This window comes from Oryctolagus cuniculus, chromosome 3, assembly GCF_964237555.1.
Source record: "Oryctolagus cuniculus chromosome 3, mOryCun1.1, whole genome shotgun sequence".
In the NCBI taxonomy this organism is placed as follows: domain Eukaryota; kingdom Metazoa; phylum Chordata; class Mammalia; order Lagomorpha; family Leporidae; genus Oryctolagus; species Oryctolagus cuniculus.
The window spans coordinates 123,452,056-123,469,189 of record NC_091434.1 but is presented as its reverse complement, the minus strand read 5'-3'; the positions used below and the strand labels follow the sequence as shown (position 1 = coordinate 123,469,189).

The 17,134-nt window shown below is 38.1% G+C and overlaps 1 non-coding gene across 1 annotated transcript; it reads left to right on the top strand.

The window, feature by feature from the left end:
• The first annotated feature begins 14,239 nt into the window (after positions 1 to 14,239).
• Positions 14,240 to 14,347, top strand: LOC127491884 (U6 spliceosomal RNA). The gene has a single exon (XR_007920816.1). It is a non-coding gene; the product is annotated as a U6 spliceosomal RNA (small nuclear RNA).
• The last annotated feature ends 2,787 nt before the right edge of the window (positions 14,348 to 17,134 follow it).

Below are 17,134 nucleotides of genomic sequence, written 5' to 3'. Positions count from 1 at the left end.
TTATTGTTCTATCTTTTATGTTTTGTTATATGTGCATACATACTGTATGTCTACATGGGAACACTTATTAAGAACTTTGTTTTATTTGGCTTATAGATAAAAGATTGTCCATAAATTTAAACAGCTAAAGTTAATCAAAGATATATTTTGATTCATGTGATCTGAATCTCTGTATCAGATGTTTTAAATCTGTTGATAGAAAGAAATTAAAGCGTTTTTATATGCTGGTGCTTGAGTTTGCTGGTTAAAGAAGCTACACCATGTTAGATATTTAAGAGATGTTTTCAAATACATTTATAGAAGGCATTGGACCTTCTGTTAAATGTTTTCCTAAGCCATTATCTAATGGCTGAAATTGTTTGCTAAGTGTTCATTTGATATTGCTATTATCCGTAAGTGATCTGAGACTTGCCCCCTCATTTCTCTATTCTAAGCCTGACTTTTCCCTCATTTCTCTATTCTCTTTGAAGTAGGAAACTAATTCTATCCTGAATGACTCTCCAAGATGCACAATTTGATTTTTAGATCTTATAAAAGGGATGGCTAACATTTCCTGTAATAGCATAGCCAAAATGAGAGCTTAAATTATAATTTCACAGCTAGATTTACTTTGCTATCAGCATAGCAATCAGGCAAAACCTCCCTTTCAGACCACACAAAGGGAGGGAAAGTTTTAAAGTGAGGACATAACTTTTCTCATGGGCTTTGCATACCTCAAAATAAACCACTATCAGAACATGCCAGTGACTATAGACTTCAAGTTTAGGCTACTGAAGATTAGAGATGGGACTTGAGCACCCCCTTGACTTGCATCCTCTGGTCTGCTTTAATAAAAACCAGGAGGAAAAGAAAGCAAGTCATCAGAAGCAATGTAAAGATAGGTGGCAGGCCCATTAAATGTAACTCTGTACCGTGTTCTGCCATCAAAGAGACCCAACTGGCCAGTCCACTGCAGTGGCTTTCAATGTGGTAAGCCTGGGATTCAGCAGAAGTCAGCTTATGAAGAGACCTGGCAGCTCTGTCAGCCAAGAGTTGGATCACCAAAAATGGAACTGCTCTGGAGTCAAAGGACGCCCAGGTTATAGCCACAGACCTTGCTAGCTCCAAGCTGTAAAGCCTTCATTTGGCCCAGCTTCCAAAATGACTACCACTGCTGAGGGGACGGCCAAATAGGGTCAGTAACATCGCAGGCAGAACTGTAAATTTCCTGTTAGGATTGCCACCTGCCTTTACCTGGCCAGCTCTCCTCTCAGGCCAGCTAGGTGATGGAAATCAATAGGGTGCCTTCCCAAGGAGGTTCACACCCATGTGAAGAGATAGATAGGTCTGGGCCTCATAACTGATAAGGCCTTAAAACCCACCCTAGGTCCTCTAGTAATGACTCTATCCTTTGTTCTAGACTCTGTCTAGCCCACTTGAGGCCTCATCCCTTTATAATCATAGCATCTACTCAAACATCAATGGCTCTACTTCCGACCTGTGTGTATTGATGCTCCTGTCCCCCACTTAATGTTGTATGATCATTCAGAATTTCTCTACAGACAAAACCCTCTACTTGCAAAAGATGAATGGCTTTTCTCCTGGTCTTGGTTGGGAACAGTTTTAAACCATGTCTATCAAACAGCCTTCACAAGGGTCCAGAGACCCTCTTCATTTCCTCTCAATACTTGGTTAATGCCACTCTTAGGATCATTGGTTGTTATTCTCACTCTGTCTTTTATACTACAGTGTCCGTTTAAGTGTTTACAGGAGGTGATAATGGAACGAACCAAGGCCTTCAGCAACCAGGTGATCAACCCAATGCTGCTACAGGGATATACATGGTTCCCCACCCAGGAGACAGCAGCTTGAGACATCACCCCAGGCCAGCAGGAAGTAGCTCTAAAGACAGATCATTGTCCCTCTGCCCCTCCTGGAATTTTAGGCTAATGTAATCCCATACAACTCCTGATTTACAAAAAGCAAAATGGGGGAATGTTAGTAAAATGGTGCAGTCCCAGCACCATCCTATGCCCTAGCCCCTGCCACCATTGCTGGAAGCCAGGCAGCCATGTGGCCCAACCACCGGTGTCAGCCCAACCCCCATCCTATTTGGATTTGCTGCTCCTAATTCCCTGCCCATACCCTGGCGAAGTGTTAAAAGGACCTGTTCCTGAACACGTGGCTCTCATTCTCTCCATCTCCTGATCTCTCTGTCTCTCTGTCTGTCTCTGTCTCTTGATTTCTCTCTCGCCCTCTCTCTTATATTCTCCTACTCTCTTTTTCCTTGTTTGCCCCTTCCCTCCAGTCTGTCAGGTTTCCCCCAATAAACTCTTTCCCTTAAAAAAATGGAGTGTCTCTTCATAATTAATATTCCTAGTAATTGCTATTTGCAATAGTTAGGTAGATTTGAATATTTTCTTATTTGTACTGCTTTTCTCCTCCTTAAAAGTATTCAAAAGCTTACATATTTATGCATTGATTCTCATACCTTTAGGCTGAATCCATAAATTTTTAATAGCTGATGTACTTCTAACAAAAAAAATCACACATACAAATGTGTATAAACACATACACAAAAACTATCAAGACCTATGACATTTTCCACTCACTTTCTAGACAGTCTTACAATTTTTTAGTTTGCCAATTATTGCAAATGAAAATTTATCAAAAAATATACTCTAAAAAATAAAGCTATGAGCTCAATATTTTAAATAACTCAGCAAGTATAAAATCCTCTCACTGTTTTCTCCAAATTAATTAATGTTGTTCTTCTGGGAGGGCTAAGAAGACTCTAAAGTAGTTTGTGTTGGTTAGATTGATTGTCTTATTAATTAGTGATAGTGGAAGACTTTAGATCTTGTATAGAAAAAAACAGAAATAAATTAAAATTGTTACATAGGCAATTTACTGGTTTTGATGAGCCATGTCTCTTGGGAACAACACTGAAGAATTGATTTCCTTAGCAAACATTGAGTCAAATACATTCAGTAGCTTCCCACACAGACTGGTCCAATCTTCCTGATGAGAATAATTAGAAAATTCATAAATCATCAATAAATTAATTAACTGTTAAGGTAAAATATTACTGGATAAAATCCAGGAAAAAGGAGACATGGAGAGATAAGTTATCATTCTAATTATCTACAAAATTTAGAGTGCATGAACTACCAAGAAAAGGGACTGTGTCTTGACAAGTATTTAACCTACAGCTTACAGATAAGGGTGAATTAGGGAAAAAAAAAACATAAATTGTCAGAAGAAATATAATCTTAAAAAGTAAAACAGGGGCTGGCATGGTGGCGCAGAGAGTTAAAAGACAACTTGCATCCCATCATGGCAGTTCCACTTTCAGTCCAATGCACTTGGGAAGGCAGAGGATGGCTGAAGTGCTTGGGCCCCTGCAACCACACAGGCAACCAGGATGGAGTTCTGGGCTCTTGGCTTTGGTTTGGCCCAGAACAGCCCATTGCCTCCATTTACGGAGTTAACCACAGATGGAAAATCTTCCTCAGTCTCTCCCTGTCAATCTTTCACATAAATAAAGGAATACTTTTTTTAAAGACAAAAAGTAAACCAATTGTAGCCCACATTTGGATGAACTCAGTAAGTAAAAATTAGATGAAGACATAGCTAGGAGAGTTTAACCTGGTAGTATTTAAGTGTGCTTCTTGACTCAGTAACTTGATGAATTTTGTCATTTGAGGAAATTCTTAGGTAGTCTTTCTTCAAATATGAGACCACCATCATTTTCTCTTTCCTCTCTAATCACCATACTTTCATCATTTTCATTCCATCTCTTTATGTTTCCCCTATGCTTTATTCGTTGTCTTTTGAACTAGTTTTCAATGTACTGATTCACATTAACTATGTAACTGACGCTGACTGCAAGGGAAAGGGTGAATATATCGGTAGATATGAATGAATATTGACCTTGGTAATTAAAACAAATAATGTCTGTAAAGACCCATACCTGTGTGTATCTATCAATCAACCCCTATGTATCTATCTATGTTTATACCATCTCAAATATAGCAAGTATAACTAGAAGATTTTTGATGGAACTAAATTCTTCTGTGTGCGTATTTGTTGTCCAGGAATTAGAAAATTATCAAACTTTATCAGATTTTAATCAACCAATGTTTATTTGTTGGTACCTCATAGGCGGAGACTTAGTCTGCTGTGTCATAACACCAATCCCAAATAAAATAAATCTTAAATAAAATCTTATACCACTTAACATGTAGAGCAAACATCCTACTTCATGATGAAATATTGTTAGCATTCCCTCTAAATATGGAAAAGAATAAACATTCCTTGCTAGCTCAGGTTCTATTTATGTTTATATTGGTAGTATGCTAACCAGTACAATCAGGCATGAAACAGTAAAACTATCAAAATGTGAAGAATACCAGTTTATATAAACAAAAAAGCAAATATATTGAGCCATGTTAATAGCCATAGCAACCGAAATTAGGAAGACGTCTGATTAAAGGCCAATGATGTACAACTCCCTGGTAATAATAACAGAATTAAAAAGGAAGGAAAGTCCAAAATGGAAGCAGTCCACACAGCAGACTCCTAGAATGACATTCGCTGTGAATAACACTCTGACCTCAGAATCAGCCTCAGGTGATCACTGACATCATAATTAAGAGTGTTAATTTTTAAAAGAACAACAGAAGTCACTCCCCATGTAGGACCTCTGTCCCTAATGAGTTGTACTATGGGAATCAACTGCAAATTTTGTGCCCAAACTGTACTCTATATGTTGTGTGTGTACATGGGTGCAAACTGTTGAAATCCATGCTTAACATAGAATTGGTCCTCTGTATATAAAATCAAACTAAAAATGAACCATAATGAAGGAGATGAGAGAGAGAGAGGGAGGTGGGATGGGAGGTAGGGTGGGGAGGGTGGGTGTGGGGGAAAGAACCACTATATTCTTAAAGTTATATTTATGAAAAAATGCATTCATTAAATAAAAACTTTAAAAATGCCAATGATGTATCTATATTTCAGCAGCAAATGAAAATTGAGAGGCTAGAGCTATGGCATAGGGGTAAACCATCACCTGCAGTGCTGGCATCCCATATGGGCACCTGTTGGAGATCTGGCTGCTCCTCTTCTGATCTAGCTCTCTGCTACAGCCTGGGAAACAGTAGAAAATAGCACAAGTGCTTGGGCCCCTGAACCCACCTGGGAGACCCCAGTGAAGCTCCTGGCTCCTGGCTTCTTCTTATCCCAGTCCCAGCCATTGCAGTCATTTAGGGAGTGAACCAGTGCATGGAAGGTCTCTCTCTTTGTCTTTCCTTCTCTCTCTGTAACCATGCCTTTCAAATAAATAAAACAAATATTTAAATAAATAATAAAACAAACTAAAATGTATAGGAGATATGCTAGCTAAAATAATCTAAATAAAGAACAATGTTAAGGCCAGCTCTGTGGCCTAGTGGGCTACGTCTCTTCCTACACTGCCTGCATTCCATATGGGCAATGGTTTGTGTCCCTGCTGCTCCTCTTCCCATCCGGCTCTCTGCTAGGACCTGGGAAAGCAATGGAAAATGGCTCAAGTGCTTGGGTCCTGCATCCACATGGGAGACCTGGAAGAAGTTCCTGGTTCCTGGCTTCTGATCATCCCAGCTTTGGATTTTGCAGCCACCTGGGAAATGAACCAGTGGATGGAAGATCTCTCTCTCTCTCTGGTCTCTGTCTCCCTGTAACTCTGTCCTTCAAATAAATAAATAAAAAGTAAAGGGAAGTTGAAATTTAGAAAATAAAACTGTAGATGATAATAAGTAGCATGCAGTGGCTAGGAAAAATCTAATTTTTCACAGGAAAAAAATTAAAAATTATAAAAAATTTAAATACATTGAAATATGATGTATTTTCAGCAAATGTTGCTCAAATGCAGGCTGTATAAAAGAGACAGGCATTGGTAGTCTACTTTATGCACTATGTATAAATCAATTCCAGAGGAATTGCAGATTTAATTGTGAGAGGTACAAAGCAATAAATTGTCTACAAGGTAACATAGGGTAATGATTTCATGTCTTTGAGGCAGGAAGAGACTTCTTTAACAAGACACCAAAAGTGCTAATCCTACAAGGAAGGAAACCATAATTTGTACCTGTGATTATAGAGAAGATTGAAAACATGTCATTGTAAAAATTAAAAGAAAAATAAGAAAAGGAGGGAGAGTGGGAGAGAGGGAGGTTAGGGTAGGAAATACCATTATGCTGTTAAAACTGTATATATGAAATACGTGAAATAATTTCTTTTTTATAAATTATTTTTTTAAAAAAATAGAATAAGGAACTTTAAGATACCATCAGGAAAATGAGAAAGGAAGCCACCAAGTAGGAAAATGTATCTGAAACACATATAATTAATATAGGGCTCATGTACAAGTATAATGCCTATAAGTGAGTTCCACCAAAACAATCGGAAAGAAACAGACAAACCAATAGGAACAGGATCAAACAATAGGAGTAGGTATTTCACAAAAGAGAATGTCCAAGTACTCAACATGAACCAATGCTTCCTATCAATTGCTTTTTACTTGCTAAATGTTTCATTTGGTTGAGCATTAAACCCTTGATTCTAATATAAATTTAAAAATGTGTTATCTCTGGGCTGGAGTTTTGTGGAATAGTAGGTTAAGCCCATTCTAGTCCCAGCTTTTCCTCTTCTGATCCAGCTCTCTGCTTATGGTCTGGGAAAGTAGTGGAAGATGACCTAAATGCTTGAGCCCCTGCATCCCTGTGGGAGACCCAGAAGCAGCTCCTGGCTCCTGGCTTCAGATCAGCTCAGCTCTGGCCATTGAGGCCATTTGGGGAGTTAATCAGAGGATGGAAGACCTTTCTCTCTCTCTCTCTCTCTCTCTCTCTCTATCTTTCTGCCTGCAATTCTACCTCACAACTAAATAAATAAATAAATCTTTAAAAAATATGTTATTTCAAAAACTAAAAAGAGAAAGTAAGAAAGGGAGAGAATAGAAGGATAGGAAGGAGAGAGGGGAAGGGGGAAAGAGGGGAAGGGAATATTATACTCTTAGAATTTTATCTATGAAGGCCGGTGCCGCGACTCAATAGGCTAATCCTCCGCCTTGCGGTGCCGGCACACCTGATTCTAGTCCAGGTCGGGGCGCCGGATTCTGTCCCGGTTGCCTCTCTTCCAGGCCAGCTCTCTACTGTGGCCAAGGAGTGCAGTGGAGGATGGGAGACCAGGAGAAGCACCTGGCTCCTGCCTTCGGATAAGCGTGGCGCGCCGGCCGCAGCGGTCATTGGAGGGTGAACCAACGGCAATGGAAGACCTTTCTCTCTGTCTCTCTCTCTCTCACTGTCCATTCTGCTAGTCAACAAAAAAAAAATTTATCTATGAAGTATATTGAATATGTTAAAACTAAAAATAAGTTTAAAAATACTCTAAAATGAAGGAAGAAAAAATTTATTTCACCATGAGGTACAGTCAAATCTCTCTAGAACAGCAATTAATTAATTTTGCAATGCCAACTTTTGATTAGGATGTGGAGCTATAGGAACGCCACATTACTGTTGTTACTTCTCAAAATGCACAAACATTTCACATGTAAACGAACTTTAAGACTCATCAATTTCATTGCTACAGATACAGGGAGTCCATGAAAAGTTTATTGTCTTTGAATTCTACTTTCTATGAACTTTTGCAAGCTCCTTCCTTTGCAGTTACTTGAAAAAGTTCAAGGGAAAATGGAATTAAGAAATGGTTATTTTGGTGCAAAAATTCTGAAATCCATGCATATGAAGAATATTCAAAAAGTTCATGAAAAACTGCATGGATTTCAAACTTTTTTGCACAAATCAACTTACCTTTCCATTCCATTTTCCATGAACTTTTCAAAGTATCCTTACATTCTACAGACTTTACATAACTCTTGAAATATAGACCTTCTTTTTTCATAATATGCATTTTTGCAAACATTTTGAAGCTCCTTTGTATGCATAGATGTCATTCTTTGGCAGAAAAATAATTGAGTTTTGGTTTCATTTTCACAATTTTTGAAGTGCCCTCATATATGTGCACATATGCACTGAAACCTATCAATGTACATAGCATCATGTACTACCAATAAAAAACTAGACACAACTCAACTGTCCACCAGCATAAGGATAGATATTACAAGATGGTGTAATTAGAATGGATATTCTAATATGGAGAATATATACAAAGAAAACTTCACAGCAAATAAAATACACCAATTATAGCTATGCTTTGTTTCTAAAATGATATAATTAAAGGAATGAAAATTTCACATCATTATCACTCAAGAAAATAAATGTATAGTTTCCAAAGAAACATGAACAAAAAAAAACCAGCAATACATTTATAAAGAATAATACATGATGAACAATTTGGATATATTTTAGATATGCAGTGTTCATTTATATATGAAAAATATATGTGATCCTTTCCATAGATTCAGTAAAAGTATTGGTTAGTACTCAATATCCATTGGGATTTAAAATAATATTTATACAAAGTAAGAATCAAAGTAATGTCCTCAGTGTATTAAAAAGACAGCAAAACAGTCATATTTAATGTTTAATAAAGAAATAAAGTTTTCTCTATGACAAATATAATATTGTAGCTCTCTCTGTTTCTGTACTTCTGCCTTTCAAATAAAATAAATAAATAGAATTTTAAGATTATGGCAGCCATACAATAAAATTTTTAGGAAGTAAAGTAGAATATACTCAAGATTTTAGTATATGGAAAGAGTTTTTCAAGTAAAATGTAAATGCAAACACATGGTAAATCTGGCAAAATGAATGTGAGAAAGCTATTGTTATTCAAAAATAGTCAGTTATCCATAGCAGAAAAAAATGTTTGAAACACACATACTTAAAAATGATGTATAGATAGTATAAAATTGTTCTCACAAAAACAGACACCATTAGCTAAAAATGGTCAGAAACTTGAGTAATCATTTTGCATAAGGAAGATGTTCACTTAGTTATAGGAGAATATTGATTACCTACAAGGAGATACTGATAGAACCTTACTGAAAATATGACTGACAAGGAGCAATCACTCAGCATTTTTTAGTGGTGGACCTATCAATGGGTCCATTTTGAAATATGAATTAGAAAAATGAACATTCATAAGAAAGGTCTTTAAAAATTCATGAAAGATGTGTACTATGAAATATTATGCATGGCTTTTCAAATTTTTTTGAAAAATAAGCTATATATTAATTCCATGTTTTCATGATCTTACTAAAGTCCCCTCATGCAGTACATAATCTTATCATTCATTCCACTCCTAGAAAATATTTATCAAAAACGCAAACACAATTGTATCCAAATAAATATGCAAAAATGTTCTTAGTAGTCTTATTTGCAATTTAAAGCTGAAAAATGTGTACTGTTGTTAGAATGTTTAAATAATGGTTTATTTATCAAAATAAGAACAATTTTTACATTAAATAATATAAGTAAATTCCCAAAAATACTATGTTGACAAAGAAGATTGACACCAATGAAGAACTAGAGTAAATGGCCCATTGTATAGACTTTACAAAGAGTCACAACTACTCTAAAACACTAGAAAGCAAAGTGGGCATTACCCTTGCTACTATGGGACAGACAGCAATTGGATTGGGGCATAAGTGTCTCCTTGGTGTTGATATAGTTCATGTTTAATCTTAATGCACATCTATGTTTGATATCCTTCAATTAAAAAATCCAAAAGCATCTTAGTGTAATTGAGGTAACTTGTTTGATGACATTTCCTTCTGGTTTTAGTGGTTACCATCTGACTGGTTGCAGTAAGAAATTATGCTTAAAATTACAATAAAAATGAAAACTCTAATATATACCAAGGTGAAGGAAACTGGTTTTGTGTGCCTCAATTTTCAGTTTCCTGAAATAAGGGATAAGGGGGTTGAAGTGAAGAGACTTCAAAGTTCTTCTAGATCTAAGTATCTATGAAAGACTCATCACTCTCAAATATATTCACTCCAAACTTCAGATCTCAAAGATCTGGGTTTTTTTCCTCCTATTCATAATATAGAAGCATCTGCTTCATGCTGCTTTTTAAAAATCGAGGTCAAATTTGCATATGGTGAGAAGTGTCACATCAATTAAAATAAAGGACATTTCTATTATCCTGAAGAGATTTTTTTACGGTCTCCTTTCAGTCAATCAGCAGTCCCATAGGCAATCACTGTTGAAGTTTCTATGATCATATTTTAGTTTTACCTGATTTTGAACTGCTTAATAATAGAATTAAGCAATAGTTGTATGTGTTATGTCTGACTTCCTCTGAGAATTAAGTTTTCAAGATGCATCCATGCTATATTTTGTATCAGTATTTTATCGTTTTAAAAAGTAAACTTTTTTCTCATGATGAATCTTTTTTTTTCTTTTTTAAAAAATTTATTTATTTTATTTGAAAGCAAAGTTACAGAGCGAGAGGAAGAGACAGACAGAAACAGAGAGAGAGAAACAGAGAGAGAGATCTTCTGTCTGCTGGTTCACTCCCCAAATGACCAGAACCATAGAAGTTGGGCCAGGCCAAAAGCAGGAGCCAAGAGCTGTTTCCTGGTCTCCCATATGGATTCAGGGGCCCAAATACTTAGGCCATCTTCCGCTGCTTTCCCAAGCATGTTATCAGCGAGCTGGATCAGAAGTGGAACAGCCAGGACTCAAACCAGTGGCTATGTGGGATGCCAGCAATTCAGGCAGTAGTTTAACCCACTAAACCACAATGCAGGCCCCAATATTTTATTGTTTTTGACTGATGATTCATTTAATTGATTGCTCCATTATTAAGCATCATGTGTTTATTTAAACATCTGGCAATGTTCATATTTCTTTTGGCACATCCTGTTGTTTATTATTTAGTGTCATAAATTAAATTGTGATAGTGTTTATTAAATAACTTTAGAAAAGGTAAAGCAGAGTGCAAAACTGCCTGAAATTAACGTGGTTCAATTTTCCCTGTGGAAACAAATCCTGGCAATATGTCAAACTCTTAAAGTTATTGTAGATTCCTATTCTAGAAGGCTTCTTCGCTTTCCTCCCACAATTACTCTCATTTTCCCCTTTCTTTCCTTCCTCCTTCTTTTCTCCTTCCTTCCGTCCCTCCTTCCTTTTCTTCCTTCACTCCTTGCTCCATTCCTCTTTATGTTCTTTCCTACTGTACTGTCTTGTCTTCTTCCTTCCTCTTCCTCCATCCTTTCCTCCTCTTCTCCTGTGTTTAAGTGTTTCTCTCTTTCTTCTGTCTTTCCTCCTTCCTACTCTCTTTCTCCACTGTGCCAGGATCAAGTTATTCAGTGATAAATGAGACTTGCCTGTGACCTCAAGCAGCTCACAAAAACCTTCTAAAAGTGATCTATCTATGCTGTGTATATGTGTTGAAATATTGTACTGTACCCCAAATGTGTAAATATCACATACTAATCCAAAATTTAAAAAGTAATTTTAAAACTAAATTTAACAACTTTTAAAAATAAAAGACAATTAGAGAGTTCACAGATTACTATGAAGAAAAACAAAAAAATCAAACAAACAAAATATTGTTCCTTGACATTCAAAGCAAGGGCTATTCAAAATCAACACATCTCAAAGTGACAGTTTCACTCCCATAGATTATGTTTTAGGTACTCTATTAGTTACCACAGATCAGAGAGACCATATGGTATTTGTCTTTTATTGACCGGCTTATTTCACTAAATATAATGGTTTCCAGTTGCTCTCTAGTTAGTGCAGGGTTAATTTTATGAGTATAAAAATTAACTGAAAAATTGGTCTCTGTGAAAGATAAGAGTGGGAAAGGAAGAGGGAGGAAGAAGAAAGGTGGGACTATGGGTGGAAGGGAGGAAGAGTGGGAAGAATCATCATGTTCCCAAATCCGTATATATTAAATGCATGAAGTCGCATTCCTTAAACAATAAAATAATAAAAAAGACAATTCTATACAGAAAACTCAATGATAGGCACTGTTTTTACTATTATTATTCATTTGTGAGGCAGAGTTATAAACACAGAGAGGGCGAGACAGAGAGAGAGGGAAGGAGGTCTTCCACCCACTGGTTCACTCCTCAAATGGCTGAAATGGACAGAGCTGAGCTGAACTGATCAAATCTAAGCCAGAAGCCAAGAGTTTCTTCTGGGTCTCCCACAAGGGTGCAGGGGCCCAAGCACTTGGGCCATCTTCCACTGCTTTCTCAGGCCATAGCAGGAGCTGGTTTGGAACGGGAGCAGCGGGACAGAAACAAGCGCCCATATGGGATGCTGGCACTGCAGGCATAGGCTTAGCTTACTATGCCACAGCACCATCCCTCAACAGGCACTGTTGTAAGCTTCTTTAATGTCCACAACAACAGTCCTATGAGTGGAGTGACCTTGATGTATATTGTAAAAGGTAGGGCCAGTTAGGTGATGAGAAGGAACAAATGGTCAGGTTATTGGGACAACCGTATAGCAGGTCTGGTGTGAGCAAACTGACGTGTGTCGCCCTAGCCTCTCACTCTAGTGACAGGAAATGAGAAGCAATTCTTGTAGAACTTCTTGGGACACAGCTAGCAAGTGCAGAACCAGGCGTCCTAGATCCACAGACTTCTCTAAACCCTATTCACCTCCTTCATAGATCCTCAGGGATCTATGATCTGGCTCTGATGGGTCCCTGTGGCTTTGACACTTTGTCAGGGCAATGGGACCACAGGTTTCCGTTCTAAGCCCTTGCTGGCGGCAGATGTGCCTCCTTGCCATGCCTCAGTCCCTCAGGGTTGAAAAGTTGCATTCCTTGGACAAGCCTTCTCAAGGACATCCCAGTCTTGTGCTTTCTGCTGGCCTCTTCACAGACTCCAGGGGTCTCTGTGAACAGCTCTCTACTAACTTCTCTATCATGCAGCTCCTGACCCTTTGCTCCCTGGTTATGCTCATTGAGGGTGGGGCCTTCGCTTTTCTTCTTTTAAAAAAAAAAACTTTTCTTTAATAAATATAAATTTCAAAGTACAACTTCTGGATTATGGCTGTTTTCCCCCCATAATCACCCTCCCACCTACAAACCATCCCATCTCCTACTCCCTCTCCCATCCCATTCTGCATCAAGATTCATTTCAATTATCTTTATATACATAAGATCAACTTAGTAAATACTAAGTAAAGAAGATTTCAATAGATTGCACCCACACAGACACACAAAGTATAAAGTACTGTTTGAAGATTAGTTTTACCATTAATTTGCATAGTACAACACATTAAGGACAGAGATCCTACTGAGGAGTAAGTGCACAGTGACCCCTGTTGTTGATTTAACAATTGACACTCTAATTTAGGACTTCAGTAATCACCCAAGGCTCTTGTCATGAGCTGCCAAGGCTATGGAAGCTTCTTGAGTTCACAAACTCCTATCTTATTTAGACAAGGCCATAGTCAAAGTGGAAGTTCTCTCCTCCCTTCAGAGAAAGGTACCTCCTTCTTTGATGACCCATTCTTCCACTGGGAACTCACTCACAGAAATCTTCAATTTAGGTCATTTTTGGCCACATTGTCTTGGCTTTCCATGCCTGAGAAACTCTCATTGGCTTTTTAGCCAGATCTGAATGGGTGGGGCCTTTTCTCTTCTTGGGTTGTATGTCAGCATTGTGTAGCAGGCACTCAAAAATAATTTTGTAAAATAAATAAATAAAAATCAAAACAAAACAAACAAACTGGTGTATGAGCTTGCAGCCTAGCACTGCTACTCGGACTTTTTTTCTGTATTGGGCATTTACTCACTGTTCCTGTATTAACCTTCCCAATACAGACTGTGCACTCCATAATCTCTTCAGTGGCTGCTGAAATCAAAGATAAGTGTATATAGTACATTCCTCTACTCATAAATCTTTAATGAATCCCTACTACTTAAAAAGGGTTACAATTTTTAAAGATTTATTTATTCATTTATTTAATTGAAAGGCAGAGAGAGAGAGAGAGACAGAGAGAGACAGAGATCTTCCATCTGCTGGTAGACTCTCTAATGGCCAGGGCTGTATCAGGAAGAAGCCAGGAGACCAGAACTCCACCCAGGTCCACATGGGTGGATGGATCCCAAGAACTTGGGCCATCACATACTCCTTTCCAGCACAAGAAGCTGGATCAGAAGCAGAGTAGGCAGGAGTCAAAACAACACAATCATATACTATACAGATGCCCCAAGGCATGGGCTAAATTCCCCGTGCTACAACACAAACCTCAAGCAAGTTACAATTTTTATGTGATGAAAAGCTACCATGCTCGCTTTGGCAGCACATATACTAAAAATTGGAAAGATACAGAGAACATCAGCATGGGCCTTGAGCAAGGATGACACACAAATTCATGAAGTGTTCCATATTAAAAACAAACAAACACACACACACACAAAACCAAACTACCGAGGTCTTAATTTCCAATATTTTTCTCTGGCAGAAAAAAATAAAATGAAAAAATCAACAACGAAAACCAAGATTCTTTGGATAAATGGCTGATTTCAGGTCTGTTGCAAGAAATATACAAGGTGGCCTGAAGCATTCTGTAATACCAGTAAGTGCCTAAAAAACAAGCTGATAAAGATAGGAAACAGCAGCCACCCAGAAGAGTTCCTAACAGCCACCACTGGAATCATTTGAGAAATCAAATAAATCACATAGTGTTGCATAATAGGCATGTTAGAAAATAAATGCATGTATGGCCACTCCGATTTAAGCCCAGGATTGAATAAATAACTAATTGAGGAAAATAGACAGATTTCCCAGATAGAAGCATTCAGAGTAATTTATGTCAGCACTGCCCCCACCATGGCAAGGAAACATAACTCTGCAGCCTTAAGTGTGCCCTTGCACAGACTCAGTGTGGAAAAAAAGAGGAGGAAAGAGGCTTGTGAGTTAATGAGTTAATTAATTAAACAGTACAAAAAGTTACATAGCCAAAGCCACTTCGATTTATCCATCTCCACTTCATCTCCTTGAGATGACAACCAGGGATGAATCCAATCTCAAATTTTCTTTTTCTCTTGCAAATACCTAAAACCGTGTACACATACAAGTAAGTTTTACAAAAAAATACAAAACCACATTTACACATTGTTAGCACCTTGCCTTTTCATTTAGCTGTGTTCTCAGGGCTCATAGTGGGCATGACTCCATGTGAAACAGTCTCCTTCCCTTTCATCTCCAGGGCAACCTCCCTCGCGTGTATACCTGCACTGCTCCCCATCCCACCTTCCATGTCAGTGTCAGCAATCTGCAGTTTTCCCTCTGCTCTCCTTAGTATATAAACGCATTTATAGATGTCTATAGGAAAACAAACAAGAGCTATTGTCGCAATCCTGGTCAATGATTATTTTACCAAATAGTATTTCATTATGAATTACTTCCCTATATATTATATTAGTTACTCAATAATACATCATGGAAATTCCTCAAGGAAACTGCTTACATTGTACAGGCATTGAACAATATACTTCGGTATAGATATCTATTATTTAGTTTACTCTTTGAGAGGCACTACCTTTTATTTCCAGTAACTTGATGTTGCAAATAATGTATGACAAGTATAGTGGTATATGCTGGCATATCCTAATACAATGACACATTTATTTCCATGGGAGAGACGTCTGGAAGTGGAGGTGCTCAGCAAATTCATATGTAATTTTAGAGGAAATAGCTTTTTCTAAACCACTTTCTGAAAGAGTAGGAGTGATGTGTACATCTGTCAGCAAAGGGTGTTGTGGGTCTCTTTGGTTTTTCCAGTGGGATGGATTTAAAGGATAGCTTACTTCCTTTAGTTTGCATTTGCCTTTCCCCTAATGAATCTGAGTCTCCTATCAGCCTGCTGGTTTCTGGAATTCACTGTATTTGGCTATTCATAGAATTTACTTGATTTCCTGTTGAATTGAACAGGTTTTTAAAAGCTTGTTCAATTTCCCAGATACTACTCCTTAGAGGGTAGGGATTGTAATATATTATTTTACTCCAATATCTCTTACCATGTAACAAATAACCTCCAACACATAGCTGGAAATGTAGACGTTGTTCTCTCGTTTGGGTGTGGATGAGTGTCCTCAGGTGAATCTCCTCAGTTTGACTTCACTAGATCTGTGATCCAAAGCCTCATGCTGTCCTTTACCCTGTGTCCCACAGCAGGAACAGTAAGACAAGCATGTGGCAGCCGCAACAAGTTTCTCCCATTCCAACACGTAGGGAACTGGAGGCACCGTAGTCACTAGTCCGTGGTTGGTCTGCAGCCCAGCCCAACACATGGTGTCCTGTAAAGTCTGCACAAGACAACTATTCCTCAGCCCCAGTCCTGCTCCCTGAGGGAAGTTTCCTGCCTCAACATTCTCTGCAGCTACCAACCCCATCTTCTGTAAAATCTGGCCCTGCTTTGAGCTGATTTCTTAGCTTGGTACCTGCTAACAGGTCACAGAAGCTGGAGGCTTCTTCACCTGCAGAATTCTCCATTCCTTCAATTCCGGCTGACACAGCTCCCTTATGAACTTGTAGGATCTCAAATATCAGATTAGGTTCCACTTCTGTGGACATCAGCCAACTCTTCCTGAGGGTCCTCTCTCAGCTTCAGGCAGGGCAGGTTATTACAGAAGCACTATTCTTAAGACTTAAAAAACTCCCATGGTTTCAATGCGGGCATCTGCCAGGGGTCACCTTCAATCTTTCTAAAATCTTAACAAAGGGTCTTGTTCACGATTGGTGTTTATCTTGAGGGTGTTTCTACTTTGACGGTCTTTTGATAGCTGGATCAATTGTACACAACAGTTTTATATTTCCAACCCAGCAATATCTTGGACAATTACATTTTCACTAAATTCTGCTTAGACAAAAAATAAACAGTTCTCTCTTTTGCTCAAATTATTCTTTATCACACTTAACTAAAAACACTCAACTGAAATGTTTTACATTCAGTGTAGAGAGCCCTGTAGCTAGACCTACGTGTAATTAGGTATGTCTTCTATTGTCTGAGTGACAACAATGGCAGTTTTTCCACTTGCCTTGCCACTGTATAACATTGCTCACCCATTGGTCGCCCTCTCAGACTAGTGTGATTATGGATTTTCGAGCTCTTTCCCACGGCTCTGGTTTGGATGTGATGCTTCAGGTGCTGAAAGGTAGCCCCTGTTGTGGTGAGGT